Raw genomic sequence first — 6,000 nt, forward strand, 5'->3', positions numbered from 1 at the left:
CCATAATGATGAAATAATGTTTCTATTCCAGTCGAGGAAATGACAAAAAAAGCGAAGTACTGAAAAATGATGGGGAAGAACGCAAAATATTATGCCTGGCTTAATGCAGGAATGCTTAATGTGTTACATAACAAGGACTGCAAGGGTTACTGGGCCACGAGGCAATAAGAGGAGACTCTTCATCTCGAGTGTAATTTTCCATCCATATGCATGGGAATCCTGATCTTCAACTCCTAACAAAAGTGAACATTTGTAATACATATTTAAACTTTGACTAGGAGAACTTTCATCATTATCATTTCAATTAAAATTGCTCTTTGAAGCAGTTTGTCTTCAGGCTCTGCAATGTAAAACCTTCAGCGCCAAACAGGGAAATATACCAAATAAATTCAAATACAGGAAATTCAATATTTCCTTTTTTGATGCAACTCATGAGTCCTCGCAGATTTAGCTTTTGTGGAAGCTACGTACGGATTGTGCAGAGCTAAATTTTGTTGCTACTTCTGTGTCTTATATGAGTTTGCTAATGATCAGCCATCATCTTTGTCCATTACCATTGTCTTTGGACATACTGTATGATGAAATAAATGCGAACAAATCAATGTGAATCTTTAGAAAGATGTAATGAAATGGATCTGTCAACATGTACATGAGAAAGCAGTGAGTGTAAGAGTATATGGGAGGGGGGGATTATTAAGACACCTTCCACGGCGTCTTGATAACCCCTGCACTGGCAGAAAAGATGAACCAAACAAATAGAGGAATCCACAAACCGCAAAAACGGAATAGTCGCGTTCTTTGGTCAATGATTGGAGATTCAACGGTACTCTTATTTGTACATAAGCACAACGCGTTTCAAGTAAAAAACCCATGAAATACTCAATACCCAACCTGTTATTGGTGTTAGGACTTTATTAACAACAATTCCAGGTGAGAGACCAACTCGTCATCATTCTTCACTTTTATCCAGTTTCTCACGTTACAGACCTACACTAGTGTGGCGCGTGGTGTCTTGTTCCCTTTTGTTTCTCAAGCATGGCACACAAGACAAGGAGGAGGTCTTGGAATAATTTATACATATCCTTTGGCGGTCCATTCACCCATTTTGAAATCTATGCTGCCTGGGTGTTGGGCTCCAGCCAATCTATAACTGATGACCTATCCCTAAGATGGGTCATCAATGAATAAGCCTGAGAAAATCCCTGGGGGGAGAAACTTCTAATCTTGTTTTTTGAACCCTTACTATAGTGGAATTAATGATTTAGGCTAAAGCCCCACGTTGTGGAAATGCAGCTTTTTTTGTTGCAGATTTTGTAGCGTTTTTTTGAGCCAAAGTCATTATTGGATTGAGCAGAAGGGAGATTTATAAGAGCTTATTATATGTCTCCCATTCCTTTTATAACCATTCTTGGCTTTGGTTCAATAAAATCAACAAAATCTGCAACAAAAAAGGCTGCATTTCCGCAACGTGGGACTTCAGCCTAAAGGAAGTGTTTCAGCAGAAAACGTAATATCCGACCAGACACAATCCATTGTAGGGAACGTTATACTGAGCACCATATACTATACTGTACAGGGGTAGTAATGGTTAATGTCCACCTCTGCAGCAATCTGTGTAAAAGCTATAATCATACACATATACAATAATTAGATTTAATATAGAAGTCTTAGGAAAGATAACTTCACATCAAAAAGTCAGTCATTTTCCCTTCTTCTACTTTCATAGATATCCAGACAGAAAATTCTCCAAAATCCATAAAATAATATAACAGTGTTCCGATTTACTGTCCAAACACAAAACCTTTCTTTTTTTTTCAATCAGTTACAAGCTTTGAAGATGGCGAGAAGGACGCAGCTGAACCTGTCACATTTCTTCTTTTATTTGCAGACAGTGGATATCATAGGTCACCTTTTAGGGATGTTTCTTAAAAGAAGAAAATAGATCAATGCTCTGAACACAATGCGCACCTGAGACATTTTAAATCTGGGAAAAGAAAAGTTTCACATACACGCACAGACACACACACACAGACATACACACACACACACAGACACATACACACGCACAGACACACAAACCCACACACACACAGACACACACATGCATATGCACACACAAACATACACACACAGACACATACACATGCACAGACACACAAACTCACACACACACAGACACACACATGCATATGCACACACAGACATAACACAGACACACACATGCACACACACAAAGCCACACCCAGAGACATACACACATACACGTATGCAGACACACACACATACAGACATATACACACGCACGCACACACACATTTACACACAAAGACACACACACATACACACGGACGTGCACAGACACACACACACATAAGTTCACAGTTTTAGTGATTATAATTAGAGATGAGCGAACACTAAAATGTTCGAGGTTCGAAATCCGATTCGAACAGCCGCACACAGTTCAGCTGTTCGAACGGATTTCGAACCGAATTATAGTCTATGGGGGGAAATGCTCGTTTCAGGTGTACGCAAAATTTGATACAATTATACTTACCAAGTCCACGAGTTACGGTCGGGCTGGATTCTCCTTGAAGTCTTCTCCCAGCGCAGCTCCCCCGCGGCGTCTTCCAGCTGGAATTCACTCTGCCTAGAAATTGGGGCCTAGGCAGATCCGACCGCACATGCGAGGGCATGCCCGCGCATGCGCAGTCGGCTCTGCCTAGGCCGGATGCCGGATGCCGGATGCTGGAGGCCAGATGCCTAGGCAGAGTGAATTCCAGCCGGAAAGACGCCGCGGGGACGCTGCACAGAGAAGACTTTTAAAGGACAGAGAAGAACCAGCGTTGATTGGCAGAATGTATAGCATTCTGCCAATCAACCCTGGTTCTGCATCGAACCTTAAACTTCGAACAGCTAGAAGTGTTCGATCGAGTACGAGTATTTCGAATACCGTAGTATTCGATCGAACACCAACTCGATCGAACACTACTGGCTCATCTCTAATTATAATCCATGAGCTTTCTAAAGTGCTTAATAATTGAAGTTTAAAAGGGGTTTTCTGGGCAAATTTTTTTTCTAAAAAGGTCTGTTATTGCTATTAATAGATTAATAAGGGCACCCAAATACCTTTAACAGTGTTTTGAGTAATTTTTTGGGTTTGTCTGTGAGCTCCTGGCATCCTCTGAATATATTTACATGGATATCTTACTGTTCTGTTTTCCTACAACTACCATGATGCCTTGGGCTTCACTCAGAGCTTATTTACACCACCTCCCTCTCTCTCTCACTCCCCCGCCCTTTCTCACTCACACACCCTCCCTGTTTCCCTAGCTAGCCCAATCACTACTAGCCCTTCCTAACTAATTCACCCTCCCCCCTCCCACTGCATCATACTTACCTGTCTTCTAGTCCACATCTTCTAGGCACAGGACGTTTATTTTTCTGGACAAACGTCACTCCGGCTACTCACGCCTGCGCAATAGAGCCAGATTGTCGGCATGCCCAGTAGTTGGTACCCCAGCTCTATTACGCAGGCATGGGCAACTGAAAAACATCAAGAAAAAGGTTCTGGTGCCCAGAATAACTGACATGTCATGTCTGAGGACATGGAAAGTCTCACTGCAATTCTCAGTGTTTCAGAGAATGAAAAATGGACAACATGTGGTTTGTTGTGCAGCTCTCCATGTCAAAAACTCAGCGCACCCATAAAAAAGTCCTACAGAAACACACAGTCGTAATTTACATATAGTTTGTGAGAGTACTTGTTGCTATGGTTTCTTATCTTGTTTCTATTAAAGTATACAATATAAGGAATGATATAATTCTAACACCTAGCATTTCTCAACTAAGACTGAAAGAAACCGTAGAGGCCTTCAGAACCGGGTCAATGGCTGACCATGAAACATTACTAGGATTTTCCCACAAACATTGTAGACAATCAAAAGTTAAACATTATTGCAAATATAAATAATTCAGAATTCTGCAGTGTTTTAAAGGTTTTCTTGAATTCTCTTATTGGTGACAGTTTGTTTTCTTGCCTATGGATACGACCATAAATGCAGGAACTTTCTATGGCCTGGTACCTGTCAGAAACCCAGTCATTTCCTCATTGTGACTAGGTTTTGTCTCATGCCTGTTGTATCCCTGCCTGATAATGTGTCCAGAATATGGAAATATCGGCTGGGTTTCTGACAAGTGTCACACCTTAGAAATTTCCTGCATTTTTTTCCATTAACAACCTATAAGGACAACAGACTGTCACCGCTAAAAAGGTTGGATAAAATCTTTAATACTTGTGAAATATTTAATTACTTATATCCGACACAAATGTTTAACCTTCAATTGTCTACAAATTTAACTATGGTTATGTTCATGGAAAACCCCTTTAACAGGACCAGTTAGTTTTACTTGAAGAAATGTCAAACTGATTCCAATCTCCTCAAAGACATAGTACTTGTCAAACTGTCAACCTACAATATCTTAGAAAGAAAAAAGTGTTAGGCAATAATTATAGAATGTCTTACACGAAACTTCATCGAGGTAGGAATGAAAGTAGAAGTTCCCTGCTCGAGACAATGGCAAAGTCATAAGTTGGAAATTTCTGACCTAGAAAGAGTCTTTTTTTAAAAAAGACAACTGCATGAGCAAAGTAGGAGTTATAATTAGATGCAAGGCCGCAAAAAAAAGCAAGGAATTGGTTGATAACTGCGAGCAGTAGAGACAGCTATCTACAACTAGCACACCTCTGCAGAGACCTTTCCCCAGAACTCGCTGCAAGTTGAGATGGACTTTACTGGATCTGGGCATGAATTACCACCAAACAGATAGATGTACTGATAATAAATGCACTGCAACACAAGTCCAGAAAATTTACAAAGTGTCATGGATGCAGATACGTTGTATTAACACAGTCAAAAACCAGGAGAGCAAGTAGTAAGCAGAGACAGGAGACAAAAGCAATATCTGGGAAACTAGTCAGGGGTGACAAATCCAACATGATCAAGAGGAAAAAGGGGAATCCAAGGAGTTAGTCAGTAGTCAGAGATCAAGTAGATATACACAGACAGTAAGAGCCAAACTAGTGAACAACAAAATTAGTCTGTACCTGTATCAAAAAGGAGTAGCCTTATAAAGGCCTCTTCAGATGCTGATTGGTCAAGACATGGAAGTAGGCAACCAAAAGCATCCCCAAGTTGTCAAGGCAACCTTAAAGAAGCATCAGCCAAAGAGACACTCCTGACAGTAGGTGTTCATGGCCAGTATAGGATATTTTGGTACCCCATGTAGTGAAAATGGCTAGTAGGAGGGTTAGCATCCTATGTGGAAGAGGTGATGAGCATAGTGCTTAGTGGAGAACACAATGATCTGTCAGAGACCAGTGGGGAAGCTCTTTAAAGAGTCTGTCATTGAAAACCAACAAATCAACCCTGCCCAGCAGATAAATAGGTTAGGGTCACTTAAATGTTTTCTGAATTGGTGCCTCCATTGATGAGAGATTACCATTTTGTTAATATGTAAATGATCTCTTTTGAACATCGAGGCTGTTGCTATTGCTAAAGAGAGTTAAGAGATAATTCCCCTGTTGCTTCAAATATCTCATTGCATATTGACAAAAATGGTAGTTTCTCATCAACTGAGGCACAGATTCACAATCGGGAAACACCCAATCCCCATTTGCTGGACTGGGTTGGTATGCAAGATTCTGGTGGCAGATAGGGTTGAGCCGATCTTGAGATTTCAAGATCGATTTTAAAATCTGATTTCCGATCATTTTTCAGCCGATCTTGATCCTGATCTCGATTGTGAAATTTGCTCAATTGCCGATCAGAATCCGATCTTTTCCGATCCCGATCCTCAACCCTAGTCAATGTTTTTCTATGGGAAAAGTCACTTTTAGGGTTGAGCCGATCTTGAGATAACCTCCGATCTCGATCCCACTGGAAAAGATCAGGTCGGAATTCCGATCGCGATGGTGAAATTTACTCGATTGCTGATCGGAAT

The sequence above is a fragment of the Leptodactylus fuscus genome, chromosome 6, assembly GCF_031893055.1.
Source record: "Leptodactylus fuscus isolate aLepFus1 chromosome 6, aLepFus1.hap2, whole genome shotgun sequence".
Lineage (NCBI taxonomy): Eukaryota > Metazoa > Chordata > Amphibia > Anura > Leptodactylidae > Leptodactylus > Leptodactylus fuscus.